We start from the raw sequence: 23,299 nt of genomic DNA on the forward strand, positions 1-23,299 counted from the left end.
GCCTTGGAAACAAGGTCACCTGTTGAACGACCTGAGGTCTTACAGTGTAGATGTAGCAGCCATTAGCGAAACCAGGCTCTCCAACCCACAGGAACTCGCAGCCCTTTTTGGCGGGTACGAGATTTTCCTATCTCCGTGTCGGTCGGGAGCGGGCGGTGGAGGTACTGCGGTGCTATTTCGGAAAGGCCTAGACTTGAAAATAAGGGCAGTCTTCCTGGATCCGGAAGGTAAGTTGGTGGTCCTGGACGTCGATAGTAGTGATGGCGCTGCTTTGAGACTACTGGCTGCCTACGCTCCGACAGGAGCAGGACAGTCGGATTATTTCAAACGTCTGGAGGTTTTCCTAGGTACTTCTCGCACTTTAGTGCTAGTTGGGGACTGGAACGCTGTCCTAGACGAACGTATCGATAGGGTGGGTGCGGGAGCATCTAATAAGAAAGGGGGATGCAAGAGCCTCGCCAACCTGCTCAAACGCTTTCAGCTGTTCGACAGGTATCGACTAGACAACCCGAATGTGCCAATGTGGACTTGGACTAATCGCATCGGGTCGTCTAGATCGTACTTAGATAGATTTTTCTGTAGGCCAGCGGATAAAGATAGCATAGGGTGTCCACAATTCAACATAGTCGGCTACACGGACCACAAATTCGTGATCTGTACGGTCGACTTAGATAGGCTCCATAGACAAGGCCCCGGTTACTGGAAGCTAAACACGTCAATAACGGCGTGCAAAGCCTACAGAGACCGGATTAGTTTATTAGTTAAGAGGGCTTTAACCGGGGCAATCATCAACAACAACTGGTGGTTCGCCCTGAAGCGGGCAATTAGAACAGAATCAATTACGTTTAGTAAGGCTCTAGCTGTAGAACGTAAGAAAACAGAGCGGGATTTAGTTAACAAACTAGACGAGGCTCTTAGGACAGGCATCGCAACCGACGTGTTAGCAGCGAAGTTGGCCCTCGACTAACACTTTGATGCCAAGCATGAAGGCTGCGTTGTCAGAGCTAAAGCACTTTCGGTAAGCGGGGAGGGGACTAAGGCCGCTTGATGGGCCCGCGTGGTTGAGGCGAAGCGTGGGAACAGAGCGACCATTCGGTCTTTGGTGGGCCAGAACGACTGCGAGATTTCGGAACCGAAGCAGATGTGTGCAGCCTTTCAGCAGCACTTTGCTCAATTGTTCGGGACGACGGAACAGACTTCGGTGTGTACCTAGACGGCCTGCCGCAACTCTCGACCAGCGAGGCCGAGTACTGCGAAGGACCCATATCTGCCTGGGAAGTACAGGAAGCGATGAAAGGCTGCACGAGAGGTAGATCGCCGGGTTTGGATGGTCTGCCTTACGAGCTTTATACATCAATGCCAGACTTGTTTGCGGGCGTCTTGGCAAACGTCTACTGCAACTGGCAACAAAACGGGAGAATTCCTGCTTTTGTTTGCTAAGAAAGGACCCAAACAAGGGGGACATTATAGGGAACTTTAGGCCCATCACTCTGCTCAACACAGAGTTGAAGATCTTGGCCAAGGTGCTAGCCAAGAGATTGGCGCCTGTCGTGGGCAAACTGATCGGCAAGGCGCAGACATGCGCTGTGCCGACCAGGTCTATCCACGACAACCTCCATCTCATGCGCTACATCATAGAGAGGGTGGGTAACGAAGCTGGCGCGGGTGGGGATTTGATCAATTTAGATCAGTCTAAAGCCTTCGAAAGGGTCGACCATCGATACCTGGCAGCTGTTCTCAAAGCAGCTGGCTTCGGTCCGGTCTTCCGCGGGTGGATAGCTGCTTTATACAGCGGCATCTGCTCGGTCATACGGGTGAACGGCCATCTATCGGAACCGTTCAACATCTCGCGTTCGGTTCGCCAAGGGTGTCCTCTCTCCTCCCTTCTGTATGTATTGACTCTCGAGCCATTACTGCGGAGGTTGGAGGCTTTGAGGGGCGTCCCGCGTGATCTGGGATGTGGAAGGAGCGTGTCTGCCTATGCCGACGACGTCACCGTGATGGTGTCGAGCCACAGGCATATTGACCTGATTGGCGAGACACTAAACGAGTATGAAGCGGTGACAGGTGCGAAAATTAACGCGGAAAAGTCAGTGGGCTTGCAACTAGGCCCCTGGAGGGGCAAGTCCATGCCGTCCAACAGCGTTGTAGGGTGCTGGACAGACGGACCCGTTAAACTGCTCGGGGTCTGGTTCGGTCCGGACCTCCAGTTGGAGAAAAACTGGGAAGAAGTGACGAACAGGGTGGCCAACCTCACCCAGAAATGGGCTGAGAGGAAGCTCTCCTTGAAAGGTCGAGCGGAGGCGGCGAATGCATACATCGCATCCGTCATCTATTACCGTTTGACCGTCGTCCCTTGTCCCAACCGCTGGTTAACCAAGATGGTACGCTTGCTCTTCAACTTTTTGTGGAAGGGTCAGGTACCACTGGTCAGGCGCTCCATCTGCTGTCAACAACCGCTGAACGGAGGCCTTGGCATGCCGTGGTTGCTGATGCGCAAACATGCGCTCAGGCTACGACATCTCAAGCGTTTCCTGGACGGTGAACAGGTGTGGTCGCCTTTCGTCAGACGCGATTTTCCGCAGCTCGTTTCTTTAACAGAGCTGCAATCCTGGATCAAACGTAGACCGAGAAAGGGCGCTTGGCACCTCGAGTGCCGCCAAGCTCTCACCGCCCTTAGTCAGGCGGGCAGTGCGATCGGTAGTAGCTCCACTCTAGCGTTCTATAGAGGGTTAGTGGGAGAAAAGTGCGACGACGTTCTCGGGGAAACTCTAGGCGTCGAGGATGATCAGCTAAGCAGTCTGTTCAGGAGAACTTTCGGGCCGGGGCCCATGGATAATTTCCAAAGGTCCCTCGCCTGGCAGTGCTACCGAGGTGCGCTACCTGTTCGAGATAAACTCTACCGACATGGAAGTGCCGTCAACCGAGCCTGCCCGAGGTGCGCTCAGGACGACGAAACCGTTCTGCACGCACTCGTCCAGTGCCCGAGCATTGCTGACCTGTGGGTCTATATCGAACAGCTACTGTCACGTGTAGGACGGATCCGGCTATCAGCTGAATCCATCGTGAGAATTGACCCGCCGACCTCCTTTAACCAGGAGGGCAAGGCAATTTTCCTATGCCTAGTGGCTGTAGCGAAAGAGGTGATATGGTGGACCCATTTGAAAGGGCTAAAGACAGAGACTTTCCTCTTTGGCCAAGGCCTCATCAACTTTTTCAAGTTCCACTTGAAAAGGAAGATGAGAGTAGAGAGGGAAGTGCTGTCTCATAGCAAATTCGTTGAAAGATGGGTGACTGTTGGAAGAATGGCCAGTATAAACGGACCAATTCTTGTAAAAAAAAAAAGGAAACAAAAAGGTAATGTAAAAGGAGAAAGGGCTCTATACCCCTTATTTTTTTCTGACCAGGCTCCCGTGGTTTTATGGGTTTTTCCACGTGTAACCTTTCCTCTTTCGAAGCGCCTCCCCCTTCGGGGGTTTCTACTTATTTATTTATCTATTTATTTATCTATTTATTCATTATATCTTTCTCCGTTTTCTTCCTCTGTTTAGACGAACTTTCCTACCTTTTCGGACAAAACCTTTTGTAACCTTCGTCCTGTCTTTGTCCTTATATGTTTTTAATTGATATTAGCCCTTGTGGCCAATAAAACGAATTAATTATTATTATTATTATTAAGGCGGTGAGCTGGTCGAATCGTTGGCGCGCCGGGCAAAATGCTTAGTGGTATTTCGTTCTGAGTTCAAATGCCACCGAGGTCGACTTTGCCTTTCACCCTTTCGGGTCGATGAAATAAGTGCCAGTTACCCACTGGAGTCGATATAATCAACTAATCCCCTCCCCACAAATTTCAGACCTTGTGCCTATAGTAGAAAGAATTATTATTATTATTATTATTATTATTATTAATAATAATAATGGTGTTGTTGTTGCTGCTGCTGCAGCTGCTGTTGTTGCTTTTGTGTTGTGTTGTTCTGTGTTGTTGTTGCTTTTGTTTTTTACTGTAAGCTTAGACTTAAAACATTTCTCCTCCTCAGTGCACATATTTTGCTTGTAGCTAATTTCGAATGCTTAAGCAAGCAGAAATAACGACAAACCAGACTTGATTTCTTCTGAACAACTTACAAGAGCTTCTGCTGTAAATAGACTGTATCAGAAATGTATGTTGCTCACCACCCTACCATATTAAAACTCATTGAACTGTCATGATATAATTGTTAGGTTAATCGGTGAATCACTCTCAAGATATTTCTCAGTCAAATTTTCACAGTAAAGCTCTCCGTTTTTTTGTTTATTTGTTTTTTCTTGTCGTATATTCTAACTTGGATATGAATAAACACTGCATCCGCATTTTCGTTCACCAAATTTGCTTTTTCAGTTCACTCACTAACAAGGAAAATTCACAAGTAATATATACGTAGATTTATCATAAGGTAACGTAATTAGATCTGATACTAGAACGGCGGTAACATCGACTACGATTGGTAATATTCAACTTCGACACAGTCACATTGTATATAGTTCAGTGGATAACTGGTTCATTTCCATCGGTTGTGTAGATTTGGCTGTAACCGTACTCGATAGTAAAGCATAGAGCGGGACTTTCTGAAAGGCACGCCTAACAAAAAATTACTTTGCATTTTTCTAGTAATACAGTCTGCCTAATAATGAACCATTTCTCATGCGGCTTGCTTCTCAAAATAGGTTGACCATGCCTGACATGGGGCAGATTCCTCAATAGTTCAGCGTTGGTATTTTCTTTTTCGCTGAACATTAGCTTTATGTTAACATCCACTGGGCAGCTGATTTCCACAACTGTACACATTTTCTCTTCTCTGTCCCAAATTACTGTCAGATCTATTATGTTTACATTTTATCGTGGTTTGTACTGGGATATTCCACCAGTACTTCTTTTTATCATGAGTGGCTCTGGTTTCTACCATATTGTAGGTTCTTATTTCTTGGCCTCGAGGTTATCCTTCCGGCGGATCTCATATAGTGTCCTAGCTACAGCATGATGTCTCATTGGTAGAGTCACTCGCCAGAGGTAGTCTGTGGCGAATCTCCTATCATCATAAAACACAGGCAACCTTCACGACTGACGTGGCCGATATCTGCATCGGTTCTACACGCAACATCAATAATTATTATCCTTTCAAACCATAAGAATAAAGCCTGACATTTTGTGGGAGGGGCTACATCGACCCAATGCTCGACTGATACTATTTTATCGAGTTGAAACCAGAAAGAAAACAGAACAAATAACACAAAGCGTTTTTTCTGACTATAACAATTCTGCCAAAATTTCACAAAGTTGACGCCTGAATGGACATTATAAGGATAACTTACTAAAATGTCATGATTTACATAGAATCAGGTATGAGAAAACATGCAAAAAAAAACCCAACTATATAAACAACAAAAATATAAACACGTCTTAATAGGAAGGCAGCCACCTGGGTGCAATTAGGCAACACCACAAACTTCCTTTACTGATTGCCCCCCTCAATTACTCTTATTGCCTGTAGAATGCTGGAGCACGCTAAGGCAATTATCAACCTCACCCGCCTTTTAACAAATTTACAAGACGATAGCAATTGCCTCTCTATCCTCATCTTCTCTGAGGTGTACTTGAAGAAATCAATAACAGATTGGATGAACAGGAAAGAGTTTGTCCTCAGTCCTTTCACTCTAGCAAACTATACAACCCTTTTCTCTATAGCTACCAAACAAAAAAATCTGTCTGTCCTCCCGGCTAAAAGAAGATGGTGGGGGTGATCTTTATGTTTGATTCGACTGATGGCCAGTTCTGTTTTAAACAGCAGCTGTTCGACATATCCCCTTAATAGTTGTAATTGTGAATATCATAATTTTACAGTGCACTACAACAGGATTATAGAGTGTATCTGTTCATTGCAATAGTAAACTGCAATTCATTTATGTAGTGCGAACTACCACACAAGTACACAGTATATCCACTCTCTACAACCATGAGGATAATTACACCTCATTACACAATATTTATATCTGCAACAGCGGATATAAATAGTTATACAAGTAATTATACAATATTTTTGTGCACTACAAAAAAATTTTGGTCTAGTCTCTACAACAATGAATATCACATAGTAAGCGCTATCGTAATTATATAGTGCCTTAACGTACTACAAAAATGGACTTCACCACAGTTATTCAGGGTCTACAACAGTGAGTGTCACCTCAGTTATACAGCTCTGCAGTTGTGAAGCTACATTGAGTGGGCGATATTTAACAAATTTTGTCATATGTTTATAATTTCTCTGTTGTTGTTAGGCCCCAAATCGATCCTGATTGAGTGAATCTATGATCAAAGCATCCCTGCTTTGGTCATTCTATCTGATTTTCGGACAACTTTTCTAGTTGAATCACATTATCTAAATAGAGTCTTTCCGTTTTTAAGACGGTACAGCGTAATTTGAGGTGAAACTGCACTTATTTTAGCAAGCTAAGCAACCACGCAGAAGCTTCCGAGAAAGAAGTAATGGCACTGAGAGTCATTGATGTTTGTGATGTTTAGTATATATAATAAGCTAGGTGTTGTAGTCTAAGGTAAACCCTGATCGTTCTGGACACAAGGATCCAGAACCACATTATTCACCATGTCCTTTTTTTACAATGTCGAGTGTTATTTGAGGGAGATTTGGCATCACTCCAAGCAGATTGAGTGATCACGTAGAGCAGGCACGGGCAATCTTTGGTAAGAAGTGGGCAGCTTGAGACATCTCTCATCAACCGCACCACTAAAAATAGTGAAGGTAATGTTTCGTTAGGCGTGCCATTAAGAAACTCCCACGGGACACAAAGGCTTTCTTGCTGGCTCGCGAGAATAGCCATGATTGTCTTTGGTTATGGCGGTGTTCTGGTGGGGGTAGGGGCTGAGTGCTGCAAGTGATAGTGTTTAGTTTGGTTGTTAGAAGGGACATTAGTTGTAACTGTCGTTGATGTTGTTGGTGTTTAGTCTCAGGTCAGCCGTGGTTGAGCAGACCCATAGTCAAAGACGTTCCAGCCATAGCCACCGAGTCAACTAAGTAACACATATTGTCTTTAGGTCAACATTATCAATTTTGTCTTTCCTATTCTAAGATGATACGATATTAATTTAAGGGACATTTGACTGCTATTTCTAGTACGGTCGAGCGATCACAGAATTGCTTTTACCTTGGTTGATACTAGTTGTTGTCGTTGCTGTTATTGTTGGTGGTGTTATTTAGCTCTATGCAAGTGTCTATGAGAAGAGGATCCAGTCAGTACTTCGGTCTGAGGCTCGGAAAGCCAAGAAAGAGCATGTGACTATTTCTTGGATTCTACCTAAAAAAAGAAAAACCCTATTGGATTTTGGAAGAACTCCACCTAACGCCCGAAAGAAATCTTGTTCCTATTCCCTTTGAGATCCTGGCCCCAAGTCAACCTTAGACTTTAATCTTGGATCCCAATGATTAAAGATTGTTAGAAGGTGTCATGACAATCCCGTTTTTAATTTTTCAGGCACGTTAGATTCAGAGCTATAACAGTTAATGTGTCCTTCCTTTCCTAAGATAGTGGGGTGTGATTGGAGGGAAATTTTGCATTTATTTCTCACCGGTCGAGTGATTACTATAGTTGGTAACGCTCGTATTAGTACGAGTAATGGTAGTGGTAGCTATTGCTGTTGTTGGTAATGATAGGTGACGCTAACTGTATTTTATTACTTAGTGATTTTAGTGTCCCAGCAGTTGTGGTGGTAGCATTGTTGATGGTTTTTAATTTCTGTGTTGGTGGCAGTTATGGTGATAATACTGACAGTGTTGGTGATATGGCCTATAGATCCTACATCAATAAAAAGATTTAGATTAATTCATTGCCTTGAAGATTAGCTTTTATTAATGGATATAAATGTGGCTTCGGGTGACAATATTCATTGAATAGTCCTTAATCATATTATTTAAGTAGCAGTTGATAATTAAGTCATCGAAACGTCGAATCGGTAAGCTAATGCATGTTCGGAAAGGAAGAACATATTAGATGATATAGTTGTCCTGCATACAGCATGTTTAGAAAACAAAAATACTGAGTAGTCACGATTAGAACGTTTATGTTCCCACAGAGAAGATTTGGTGAAATTGTAATTGATAAAGAGTGAAACTAGATTTGAAGTAACATCGTCGAGAAAAACGATTTTCATAATTTTTTATTTTAGTATTTCCTTCACTGCAGTCGTTGTTGTTATTCATACTCCACTTGATCGAGTATACCTATAACTACATGAATTCCATAAGTGACCATCCCGTCATTTTCAATCAAAGTGCATGTAGAACTGCAATATCTAATTACGTTCTTTTTTAAAGGACTGCATAATATGCATGTAGAATAGTAACGTATTCCTTTCATGCCCATTTGTCCTTTAGCGATAGGTGAATAAAATCTAGAGATTCAAATGTAGGAAGTTAGTAGGCTTCAAACATTTAAAAGGTTGTTAGTAAAGATGACAAAAAGTGGACAACATACTACAAAACATGTTTATAAATATCGTAAATTACACACTCCTTCCCATATCGAAATTAAAAGGTGTTTCGATAATATGACGGTCATCATACGACTCACGGCTAGCAACTAAAGCTGCTAAGAATGCGAATAAAAATCCAAAGATTAAGGAGTGGAACAGGTAAAGTACAGACTACGATCGTTTTATAGCAAAGCGAAGCTTGCTATACAAGCTGTAAAACAAACATAAAACCTGCTTAGCTAATCTTCAGGTCCTTCTTACCTCTACATTGTCTACATTGCAGCTTGGAAATGAAAGAAGTTATCAAAATAGACACAGCAGGAATGGCCAGTTGAAAAAAAAAAGGATAAAACAAAAAACAAAAACAAAGTCAAATGATCAATAAATATATTAGGTAGTGGGAAGGTCGTTCCAAATGGGAATAAGTTGGGTGTTGTTAAATAGTCATCGATTTTATCCTATATTATATATATATATATATATATATATATATATATATATATATATATATATATATATATATATATATATATATATATAGTTTTAGGGAAAATAACCAATTTTCAAGAACTCATCGATGAAAATCCACTATCACATATAGAAAAATTAATAATTAAAAGCACAATAAATGAGTATAATGTAAAGTAAAGTCAATATCATAAGATAAATATAATAAAAAGATTACACGTGTTTCATAACCAATTTTCAAATAGAAAAGAAATTTAAATCGATTAAAATCAAATGAAATTATCGAAAATAAGTTCTATTCAAAAATATAGCTACTCGTCAGATCGTAAGTAGAACAATAATTAGATATATATCTCAACCAACAATAAGTACCAAATGAATTAATATGAAATACTTATTATATAAAGATAGAAAAATTATTTAAAAAATATCACAATATCAAAATAATAACCATTCAATAATCATTCCTTCATCCATTATAATAACATGTATATTATATACAAAAAACATCTTACATAAATTATCATTGTTTTAAATTATCATTGTTTTAAATACAAGTTGAACGAAGTTTAAGTTTAAAATAATAATGAAGATAAAATTAGTACATATTTAACCGGTGTAATAGTTAAAGCTATACTATTTAAAGCTAAAGACGTTTATTTAATTATGATTAAAGATCAATTGAATAATAGAAAAATACAAGATTATTTATTTCTACAAACGTAATAATAAAAAATATGAATGAAAAAATTATGAATGGAAAAAATTATGAATGAAAAAATTAGGAAAGAAAAAATTATTAAGAATAAAAGGTTAAACTTTATATATATATACAAAGTTTTTGATTTTAAAAGAACTTTAACGATATTATAAACTATAAAGATTAATAATTAATCAAATAATATTAATCAAAAATAATCGAAAATATATCAACACTATTCCAATCGAAGTTCTAATATTATGTTGAAATGAAACTATAACTTCTAAATAATATAGTGTTAAATAAGTTATCTATTAAAATAATCTATATTATATTTATCTTATGATATTTACTTTACTTTACATTATACTCATTTATTGTGCTTTTAATTATTAATTTTTCTATATGTGATAGTGGATTTTCATCGATGAGTTCTTGAAAATTGGTTATTTTCCCTAAAACTATATATATTTTATATATACTTTATCTATAAGGCTCAATTTAATTTTAATTTTTTATAAATTGATTTTAATTGAGTTTTTTACCTGTAATTTTGGATTTTGTCCCTAATAATATTATTATTATATATATATATATATATATATATATATATATATATACATATATATATATATATATATATATATATATATATATATATATATATATATATATATAGAGAGAGAGAGAGAGAGAGAGAGAGATAGATAGATAGATAGATAGATAGATACATACATACATATACATATACATACACCCACACACACACATATATTAAGTATATAATTATAAGGGCGCTGGAATGTCAGCGCCTATACGCTAATGCCAGCGCCTATACGCTAGAAGTAGATGTCAAATACCTGCAATCCACTTTAAATTTGTTCTCTATTTTTAACCCTAGGTCGAATGTGAGGTAATGAGCAAGAAGATTTACAAAGTTTCGAAATTTTGTAAATCTTTTTGCTCATTACTCTTCTTGGGACTGCCACATTATGTTGGCAAAAAGTTATTACTTTATGGTGCTGTAAATATTTTTAAAAAGTATTTAAAAAGTAAATATTTTTAAAAAAGTAAATCTTGCTAAGAATTTTTTAATTTAGTTTCTCTCATTTCCCTGACTAATAACTATTTTATTTGAGTTATAACTTTTAATATATACTTAGAATGCATTTTAACCTTTCCCAACACACTGATAGTATTCCTACATTTTCTCTAGGTTATTCTGAGTCTCTTCTATCTTTCACTTTTTCGAAAACCTTAGCTTTAATTCTCTTAATTTAGTCCTGTTTTTCTAACTTTATTCCTCTCCCCTTTTTTCCTCTTCCTTCTTCCCCCCTTTCTTTCTGTTTAGATTTTGGCCTTTAATATTATAGTTTTACTCATAAATAATACTACCCCACATTAATTTATATCTTATTTTAACTGGATATGTTTATCTTGTTCTAATTATTATTGTTCCCTATAGTTTTAAACTTAGTAATTTAGTGTTTCATTGTATTATTCTATTTATACTGTAGAATAGATATATTTCTTTCATACCTTGACCTTAATTCCCTTACCTTAAATTTTTTCCAAATTCTTTCCACTCCTTAGGGTATTGTCCTTCCATTTCCTTTTTTTTCCCCTCATGCTTGATTTACCCCTAACCTGCTGTCCACCACTACTTAATCTACCTTCCTCTAAATTTGAAATTACTACTATCCCTCCAGTTAGATTTTAAATTCTTGTTTGATTCACTTGTCTGTGAAACAGCAGCATAGTCGAAATGGTATGTTTTCTTCTCTTACTCTTGTTTTTTGCAAACATCTTCAAAATGACTTTCTAAAATGAAATTCCATTATGCAGCTGAGGAGTACATTTTCATTGTACATTCTGTGGTGTTCTCACTACATGAATAAATGGAGCTTGTACGAAACGTACGTACTGCTATAACCTATTGAATTTTTGTTGCTTAACTTCAAATTTTATTCACCAAATCTCTTGATTTTGTTTTTGGTTTTTATCCCACCAAATTCTGGTGCCTCAAACATTTTAAGTACCACATTTAATCTTTTGATTAAATCTATATTATTATTCTGAACTTGCTCACCATTTCGGAGTACATATATTTTTTTCTGGTACTTAATTTTCAACAAAATGGAAAAGGTTAACATGGAATTCTCACAGAAAGACATGCCCTTACACAGCAAAGAAATGTATATGTGGCTACTTATTCACAGAACCAATGATTTTATCAGAAGAGTTCGATGGATTGCCTACCACTATGATAACAAGATGAAAATGAAAACCAATGAATCACAAGAAGAAAACCATTTTAAGAAACTATTTAGAAGTAGAAGAAATCCACCTCCAAACCTGTTATTAGAAAACTTTGAAAAGGACTTACTGAACTTTATTGCTAATATCAAGTTTAAGAAGCACCCTCTAAGAAAAAACCCGCACCTAAGGAAACTGAAAGATTTTATCAAATCTATACAAAGCAAACCAGGTATTTTGGTCCCGGTGGATAAAACCGGAAATTTATATAGAATGGATTATACTACCTACAAAAAATTAATTATGAAAGAACTTAACAGCAAATATAAAATAACTTCTAAAAAAACATTATCAGACATTAATTTAAAAATCAAAAAAATTATGACAGAATATAATCTAACTGATAGAACTGAACCTGTTGCACCCTGTGAACCAAAAATTAATCTAAAAGACCATAAGAAAAACTTTCACGTAAATCCTAATGTTAGACTCATTTGCCCAACTAGATCTGATATTAGTAGATTAAGTAGGCTTATTTTAGATAATATTATACCGTTCATTATTCCTAACCTTACTCTTAAATTATGGATTAATACTGATGAAGCTCTTAATTGGTTTAACTCTATTGACAACAATAATAATTTTTCCTTCATCCAATTCGATATCAACAATTACTATTCTAGCATTTCTCCTATACTCCTTAACAAAGCTCTCATATTTGCTAAAAATAGATCCCTAATTACTAGAGAAAAAATTGACATAATACTTTTAGCTAGAAAAACCATCATCGAATTCGAAGATAAGCTCTGGACCAGATCTGATACCCCTGATAACTTTGATATCCCAATGGGATCGAGTGATTCGGCTGAAATAACAAATTTGGTTGGAGCATATCTTTTATATTGCCTAAATAGGGAAATTCCTGAACTCCAAGGAGGCCTTTATAGGGATGATGCGTTATTTATCATACCCACCAACAACAAATCAACCATAGAGAGAATGAGAAAGAATATTAAAAAATTCTTTAAAAACTTTAACCTTAGCATTACTTTTGAATATGGTACTAAAATCGTTAACTTTCTTGATACCACTCTTAATATTAGCTCTAAATTGCACTATCCCTATAGAAAAGAAAATGAAGTCACTAAATATGTAAATAGATCATCGAATCACCCCCACAAATATTTAAAAATCTATTGTAAAAAACATTTCCGATAGACTAACTAAACTGTCCTCAAACCATGACATCTTTAAATCAAATTCTCATTACTACAATGAAGCTTTATCGAGAGCGGGCTATGACCAAAAAATTTCTTTCTTTATTCCTAAATCTATTAAATGTGATAGTAACAATAATGATAATAATACCAATAATGATAATCTAATTATCCTAAATAATGTTACCAATAATAAAAATTTAATTATCGTAAATAATGGTAAGAAAAGACCTACTAATAATAACCTATCCTGCTTAAACAATAGGAATAAAAATATAATACAACCTGATAAATGCCTATACAACCATATTAACACCAATAAAATACCTAGCTTAAGAAATTATAATAATGACCATAAAAATAAAAATAGGAAAATTATTTTACATAACAAAATAGATCCTAATAAGATAACTACCAATGATAATAGAAACAATAATATAACCCCAAATACTTATGATAACCACAAACCTCCTTCATATTACAAATTTAGAAGAAAAAATTCTATATGGCTTAACATCCCTTACAACTATGCAGTATCTACAAACATCTATAAGAAGTTTATGGATATCTTACAAAAAAATTTCGACCATAACCATAGATATTATAAAATCTTCTCTCAACACACAATCCGTATCTCATACTCTACTCTCCACAATATAGGATCTATTATCAATAAGTTAAATAGAAAAAACATTGAACTAGCTAGGACCCTTGAAAATAAAAATTGTCTTATTATTGATAACAATACAAATAACTACCAAACTATTAATAACACCAACGCAACCAATAATCATGCACATGTTAATGAACATAATAATACTTCAACTGTTAACATAGTTGATGAGATAAATTTTCCTAGCTCAAACAATATCAATTACATATCTAATAATACAACCAGCAATATTGATGTACCTAATTTAGATACTTGTATCAATAATCAACATAGCAATATATATATAGTTAATAAGCCCCTTAATTGCAATTGTAGAATTAAAGCCCACTGTCCGGTCTCTGGCCGTTGTTTAACCCGTAATGTAGTCTATAAATGAACAGTAGCTTCCATTTCCTTTTTTTTCCCCTCATGCTTGATTTACCCCTAACCTGCTGTCCACCACTACTTAATCTACCTTCCTCTAAATTTGAAATTACTACTATCCCTCCAGTTAGATTTTAAATTCTTGTTTGATTCACTTGTCTGTGAAACAGCAGCATAGTCGAAATGGTATGTTTTCTTCTCTTACTCTTGTATGTACATCTGTGTGTGTGTGTGTGTGTGTGTGTGTGTGTGTGTGTGTGTGTGTGTGTGTGTGTGTGTGTGTGTGTGTCATTGTTCTTAATAGCTCTGCGACCTTCCCCTCAGCCTCATCCCTTCCCCCGTTCTCGCTGCTGATGTCCTAGGACCCGAAATTGAGTACAGTTCCTGTATCTCTCTGTGTTTGTGTGTTCGGCCACGCTGCTGCCATCGTGGTTGTTGTTGTTATTGCCATCGTTTTCATTGCTGCTGCTGTTGTCGTTGTTATTCGTATTCTTGATATTGTTGCGGCCGTCTGTGAAGTTATTGTATGTGTGTTTGTGTGTTTATATGGGTTCGCTTCTTATGTTGCTTGTACCCGTGCCCTTTATATAGATCTTTTATTTATTTAATTGTTTATTTATTTATTTATTATCTATCTATTTCTTATATTTATCACAGGTATGTGATAAATATGTTTATTAATTTTTTATTTTTTATTTATTTATCTATATATTTTCTTATATTTATCACAGGTGTGTGGATGTATGTCTATTGTGTGTGTATTACCTTGTTTGTATTTGTATTTTATTTTATTCTGTTTTTATTTCTAATTACTTCTAAAGAGAGGGAAGGTTTAAGCAGTATGCATGGACAAGGCTATAAAAGTATTAGAATCTAGAGGTTTCACTGGTCATAGTAGTATCAGGTCATTTTATTACTATCAAAATGTTGAGGAATTAATGTTGAGGAATTATAGCCCTAGGTATATGGGTCAAATAGGTTTTTTACTTTTAGTCTGAATAGAGTAACAGTATAGTGGTACAGACAACAACAGAATTCTAACTAATGTTTACACAATAAGAGGTATGTTAATAAAATAAAATGAGATGTAATTATCTTCCCTCTCTTTAGAAGTAATTGTCCCTTTGCTATCACCACTAGATAAGAAACAATAGAATTCTGAGACAGTTAAAACTTTTGTCTAGAATCAATTACTAGCCTGATAGACCCTGCTATGTCAAGATGGACTTATATATTCTTCCTCACATTATGTATGCTCTCTCCCACTTGGTTTTAATATGTTGCCACATTTGTAATATGTCTTTTTTCTGCATTTTTTCGTGCAGCTGAAGATTGCTCTTCATATTGCATTTAAGGTAATGCTCACATTACTTAAATAAATTGAAGTAGCATGAAACGTGCGTACTGCAATCACTTTTGAAATCCGTGTTGCTTATTGTTTGATATATATATATATATATATATATATATATATATATATATATATATATATATATATATATATATACGACGGGCTTCTTCCAGTTTCCGTCTACCAAATCCACTCACAGAGCTTTGGTCGGCCCGAGGCTTATAGTAGAAGACACTGGCCTAAGGTTACGTGCATGCGCGCGCGCACACACACGCACACACACATACACACACACTCACACACACGCACGCACACACACATGCACGCACATACATGTGTCTGCCCGCAGCTGCACGCACGCATACTCACAGGCACGTACAGGATTTTTATTGCTTATCCTACCCACCTCGCTTTTCCTTTCAACCTAACATTCTTTTCCCTTCTACTCAATGACTACGTAACTACACCCAACTTATTCCCATTTGGGGCGACCTTCTGACTAATATTTTTATTGGTCATTTGACTTCGATTTTGTTTTTTACTTTTCCCTTTTCGACTGGCCTGCTGTGGCCAGTTTGATAGCTCTTTTTTTCATTTCCAAGCGTCAATGTAATCAACGTAGAGGTAAGGACTTGAAGACCAGCCAAGTTAGTTCTGTGTTTGTTACAACTTATGTACTAAGCATCACTTTGCTATGAAACGATCGTAACCTGTTCCTCTCCTTACTTTTTGGATTATTTGTCCTTTATATAAATTGTCAGCATTTTCATCGGCACCACCTTATTCGTTTCTGACGATGCTGAATTATGTACGCTTTATTTTCATACTTTTTCTGCATGAAATTCAAAGAAGGCATTGGATTGGGCTGAATGATACGATTTTATTTGTATAAGATATACGTAAAAAGAGTAATGTGGAAAGCTCTAGAAGGTTTTTGAAGATAGAGCTCAGATATACATATGATATTGCCTTTATTGCTGCGTGCTGAGACGAATTAAGGATTCTGATGAAGTGAAGGAAAAAAGTGATGAATATAGTTTATTCATTAATTTTGATAAAACTGAATCAATAATTATCTCATGAACGATTGACCAATATAATCCTATATCTGATAATCAAACTGTCAAAGTGGTGAATGCGTTTTGCCATCTCGGATGTATTACTATAAATCAATGTGATGACAACTTAAGAGATAAAAAGAATTGCAATTGTAAAATATGCTGTTATCTGTTTTTACTCTGGGAAAATCCATTAATAGGTAACAAAAAAAAAAAAAAGACCAGGCTGAAATTGCTATACACTTTGATATTTCCAATTGCAACGTATAGATCTGAATACTAATCTCTTAAAAAAACTGTTTGAAAAAAGAGAGTTTCCAAGTTTGGTATTATAGAACATTGTTAAGAATTTGCTAGATAGAAATAAAAATGGCAAATCAATATGTATTGAATTAAATTGGAATTGAATGTGGCATTGTAAACGAACTGGACAAGCAAACACTTAGATATTCTGAACCTATCATATGAGCGGATGATCGAGAAAAATGTTAAAACCCTACAAAAAATATTGAAAACCCTAAAAAAAGTTGGGTTGATGGCATAGAATTGACAAGCTTGAGGATGCATCAATAAAGAAAAACAACAGAAAAAAATAATGGAGAAGAAATGTAAGATGAAACACTCTCACTCCAAAGTTGGTAGTTGCATATACTGACGACTGAACCGTTCAAGTGTTGTAATACCTCCTGTTTCATTACTTTGTTTACACGTGGTATCCTATCACTAGCAAATACAACCACTTATACCAACATCAAGTGTATGAAGTAAAGATCGTTAATTTTACCAGTAGTGTTTAGACAGTTATCCTTCAGTAATTTTTCAGTTTGGTACGTATTAATTGGTGTCGGTAGCTGTTAACTCGTTTTCAAGTTTGATCATCTCCTGCTCTTGTTTCCATTGCGATTCTCCGTCGTCTACAGTGTACGGGCAACTAAAGAATCACAACGACTTCCGTTACTGCTAGAGCTTCTATGCTTTTACAAGCGAGAGATTGCCGAAGGGGCTGTATTTCTTAGTTGCATACATGCCTGAAACCACAACCACCGCAACGAAAGGTACATCGTCTGTCTGTGATTTCAAGTAAACGAAATCTAGGTTTTAAAATATGACTTCTAAAAGGGACGCAGTCTTCACCATTTAAAATGCACTGGACTGTCTTGTAAAAATTCTCCCACTCCCCGTAGAGACAGAGAACATACAAAAACAGCATAAAGTGTAACTTACGCCTGAGCGAAAACTTCCACATCCTTTTCCAAGACAAGCATGGTCTACACATAAAGAAAGATCCTGAACCATTGTAGGCACGCAACCAAGTAATTAATGAAATACCAAACAATTCCCTACGGATAGAAATTCCTTTTGCCCTAGCCGTCTCCCATGGACCAACCTTTATTTCTAAAATAATTCAGAAAAAAACCTTCGTCTTTTCGTAAGCTATCTCACTTTCAGATAGTTTCGAACGTCCACCCCATATTTTGTCACCGAACTTTATTTTATGCACGGTTTTTTGCCTACGGAACCTTTTTAATTTTTTAATTTTCAAATTTGAAATTTCAACTTCCAAATGGTGGACGTTGGAATTAGACACTGAGAGAAAATGGCTGTAACTTTTTTATTTTTTAATTTTGGCGATTTTCGTTTTCGATAATGTGTTCTATATGTCACGGTCATGCGATTCCCCCCTTAAAAAATTTGGAAGAGCCCTTTACAGAGAGAGGTCAACAAAGAGGAAGAAAGAGGAAAACCAATCCCGTCTTTTCATTTCAAATTGGTAGAGGGCTCTTCTGTAACGGGCTCTTCCTCTTTCTTGACTCTCTCTCTGTAAGAGGTAAAGAAAGAGAAAGAGCCCTTTACAGAGAGAGATCAAGAAAGAGGAATTGACTTCCCTCTACCAATTTTTTTTTTAGGGAGAATCGCATGACTGTGACATGTAGAACACATTATCGAAAACGAAAATCGCCAAAATTAAAAAATAAAAAAGTTACAGCCATTTTCCCTCAGTGTCTAATTCCAATGTCCACCTTCCAAATTATAACTTTCAGCTTTATTTTATCTTATTTTATATAATTTGAATTTTGAACTTCAACTCTACACACATCCCCAGACCCCAGAGATAAAATTAATTGTTATAGAACGAACAGTAGGCATTGCAGGACCAACTCACCAATTATCCTGCTTACCAACACTTCTTTTATCCATTTTTTATCTATCTTTTCCCTAACAATATCATTATATTATATTATTCTATTTCATATTATTGTTTTATTTCATTTTTTTCCAGTTTCATAATCCATAAATTGGATGTATTTCGTAATTTATTTAGGTACGTGTACCTAAAACTGGTTGTATGAATTCTGAATACTTAAGCACATTTTGTATACATCAATGTTTTATACATACATACACTGTTTTTCGCTAGTAACGTGTAAAGGCAGGCGTCTCTGTACCGTTATACATGCCTGTCTCTATCTGAACACGTACATATGTACCTGTACGTATATATATCTAGATTGTGTGTGTATACTCTTTTACTCTTTTACTCTTTTACTTGTTTCAGTCATTTGACTGCGGCCATGCTGGAGCACCACCTTTAGTCGAGCAAATGGACCCCAAGTCTTATTATTTTGGAAGCCAAGTACTTATTCTATCGGTCTCTTTTGCCGAACCGCTAAGTTACGGGGACGTAAACACACCACCATCGGTTGTCAAGCGATGTTGGGGGGACAAACACAGACACACAAACATATACACACATACATATACACACACACACACACACACACACACACACACACACATATATATATATATATATATATATATATATATATATATATATATATATATATATATATATATATAAGCAAATAGTAAATGAGTATATCCATATATACGTACAGGTATGTGCATACCGACATCCACCTGTATGTATAGGTGCATATCTGGGTACAGGACATTGCAAACAAAACGTAGACGAGAAAACACACAAGCCACATAGCGAACATTCTACTTCATCAGCTACCCACGTTTTAACACCGGCGTTTCGAAGAGCTTGGGCAGGACGCATCGTTAAAACGGCTCATCCCATGGACCGCAGATTAAATTTGTATACGCAAATTAAATCTTGCCATGGAGGAATGTAGTGGCGGACAAAAAACAAGACAGGAAAACAAACAGAAAAGGCTTTACGGCCAGACGAGAAAAGTTATGGGTGTATGAACGCTGTGAGGCACGAACTTGAAAGTAGGGACGAAGTGAGTTCGCGTGTTTGCTCGGCGATAGCCAAGGAAACGACGGGCTTCTTTCAGTTTCCGTCTACCAAATCCACTCATAAGGCTTTGGTCGGCCCGAGGCTATAGTAGAAGACACTTGCCCAAGGTGCCACGCAGTGGGAATGAACCCGGAACCATGTGGCTGGTAAGCAAGCTACTTTATTTCATTTCAATTTGCCATAAAGGCAGTACACAAAGAGTAGCTACGGGCTGGACGAAAACATTAATGAGATGAAATGGATGATAAATATGATGGTATAATGAGAGAAGGCAAAAGCCTCCCGCCGAACTTTGCTTCTCTATAACACTGTTCTTTTTAAAATTAAATTTTCACATTGAGGCTATGAACCTCGTACATAAAAAGTCATAAATTAAGGCATTTGCCTCTTACGATTTTTCATTACACAATATGAGGCACTCGTCCTCTTGGGTTTTTTCGCCCGATATAGCCTTCGCTTCTCTCAAGCAAAACGATGGGTCTGGGTCGGGCCACTTTGCAATACTGAATTCGTCGCGGGGGAAGGAATTCACCACCGTACTTATGTGACTACCCGACACGACCTCCGTAGTCACCTGCGGAGGCCAGTCCGGATCCTTAGTACAGGTGAGGACTCCCTCTCTCCGACGCTTCCTTTTATTCACAAATTTCTGCAGGGCCCCTCCCTTTCGGAATAGGATTAGCCAATCCTTTTCCTCACAGGGTGAGCCCACAGCTTCTACTATCGGCGGCACAATTCCCGCCGACCTGCTTTCCTCCGTTGGTGGCACAATTCCCACCAACGGAGTGTCGGGACACGCCGGCGGTGCACTATCGAGCACCGGCCGTGCCTCGTTTTTTTCTTTCTTTTTCTTTGGGGCCACTGGAGTAGGGCGTACTTCCGCCTTTGCCGGACGGTCCTCCTCCTCCCCCACGATTTTCGGTGGGCAACCATTGTTGCCCACCTTCTTCCTTTTTTTAACTTTTTTCGAGACGGTTTCCACCTCCTCGGCTTCCTCCGTCTCTCCCTCCACTGGGGGAGCGGGGGGAACAACATTTGTTAACTGTTCCAGGACCTTACTCTGGTCCTGGGGACAGTCTTTCTTGATATGACCGGGCTTCAGACACCGGTGGCACTTGGGTTTACGTCCCTCAAGAATGACCGTATATCTATGGCCAGCCATCCCCAAAAAATCCGGAAATACCAGATCCTTGTCTGATTGGGTCCACAGGGTCAAAACCGCTTTTGCCCCAACCCAATCAGCTGTAGATAAAATTTTCACATTTAAGAGCTTTGCTCCACTGCCACCCAAACCCCATCGGATAGTATCCTCTATCCAATCAGGTTCTATACCGGGTGGCAGCCCACAGATCCAAGCCCTAGTTAATTTCTTCCCACAGTATGTGGGAAGAAACAGAATTTTTTTCCCCTTCTAAGGACTGTGTCAGGGGTGTCAAATAACACCTCAGAGGTGTCAAATAGCACCTCAGGGGTGTCAAATAGCAACTTAACCGTCGCGTATTTTACACCCCTTGCCATAAACTTAATAGTTGGCAGATATTCTGCCAACTCTTTTTCAATTTCAATTTTGGGAAAGACCGTAATGGTGTCGAGTAACCTAGAGTAGGTCCGTAGCACCACCGTTCTTTCCCTGAAATCATTTAACCACTTCTTGGGTGGGATAATCTCCCACTCCACAGCAGTGGCCCTATTTTTCTTTATGTTCTCTGCCATGATAAAAATGTCCACATAAAAATTAAACAACGAAAAAATTTTAAAACCATGCAAAAAGAGAAAACAGTTGAAAAAAGCGGAAGAAATAAAATAAACAGTTCGTACTAAAAAAGTTCAGAAAAGAAGGAGAAAGGAAATACAACAGTTCAGAAAGAATAAATAAAATATAAAGTTCCAGGCAGAATAACAAATTTTCAGGCCACAACGGTACTCCGGCCCGATTTGATCCCGGCTCCGCTGCAGTCGTCACTTTGCTGGTAAAAATTAAATCCTTTGCGTAGTTCCACGTGGTGTTGTTCAAAGCAAAAGGAAGACTTTTCTTCAAATTTATTAGCTTTCAAAACTTGGTTTGAAAACAATAAATTCCTTTTCTTTTTAAACAAAGTTCACAATATTTATTTGTAGTTTTCAAATCATGACTTGAAAACAACAAACTTTTACAAATTGAGTTCACAATTTTGGGAGGAGTGATACCTCCAAAACACTCTTCTCGCCGCTAAGTGAGACTTTAAGCACAACCACAGGCAGACAAATGCGTAGAATTCAGTGGAGATTTCTTGTTCAACATAAATATAAATAAACACGAGCAGCAAAGCCCCACTAAATCCAAAAAAACACAAAAGTCTTACCTGTAGTTGTACGTCAAAAATTCACGACGCTGGCATTCAGCGACGTGAAGCGGGAGCAACAAAAAACCTCGTCCGCTTGGTAAGCAAGCTACTTACCACACGGCCACTCCTGCACCTATGTATATATTTGCATACAAATATGTGTGTATATATGTATACAAACTGTATGCTGACAGTGGGTTTCCTTTGCATCTGTGTACGTAAATGTGCGTCCTCGAGTGTTTGTATATACATATACTGTGTGTATGCGTGTATAGGTATTTCTATGTTTTCATGGCCGTTTATGTGTGTAATTGTGCGTGTGTGTGCAAACCCACACACATGTATGTATGTATGTATGTATGTATGTATGTGCAAACATAAATATATATGCATATGTATGTATGTGTGTATATACATGAATAGTTACATTTACTTATTTATTTCTTTTTTATTTATTTATTAAGCTTGTTGATAGTTACTCGCTACTAAAATGTCCAAACACCAGTTGTCCCCCCCCCCCCCTTGTTTGTTCTGGTAGATTCTGTGAGAGCGGATAGCACCCTGTTGTCAACGGTCTCACAGAGTCTCACAGCTTTGATATTTGGTTGTTAATTATTGTGGGAGACATTCAACATTCAAGTACCAAACTCAATATTCTAGCTGTCCCCAACAGAGCAGTTTTTGGGGCTTGCATGTCAATTCCAACTCCAAAAATAACATTCCATGACAGCTGTATTCATAGTCTGAGTCCATTTTGTTCTTGAAACTGTATAATGACAACCGGGCCTGTGCCGCTCACACACAGGATACTTCCCGGGTGAAAGTCTGTCACTTGTAGTTCCGTCCTCATTTACGCCGTCGTTTGAGTTAAATCTATTATTCATTACTCCCATGCAGAGGAGTAATGAATATTTTTATCGAGACACCATCTCTAGAGGGGCCCCTCTAGGGCTCTTCTACTCCTAGTCAAAGAGGCTCCTCTACCTTTAGTATAAGGGGTCCTTCTACCCTCAGTATAGGGGCTCTTCTACCTTCTAACTTTAGATTATTATTATTCATTAGTCTTATTTTTATCACGTACTTTTATTGCACTACCG

Source organism: Octopus bimaculoides, chromosome 10, assembly GCF_046866305.1.
Source record: "Octopus bimaculoides isolate indiv1 chromosome 10, ASM4686630v1, whole genome shotgun sequence".
In the NCBI taxonomy this organism is placed as follows: Eukaryota; Metazoa; Mollusca; class Cephalopoda; order Octopoda; family Octopodidae; genus Octopus; species Octopus bimaculoides.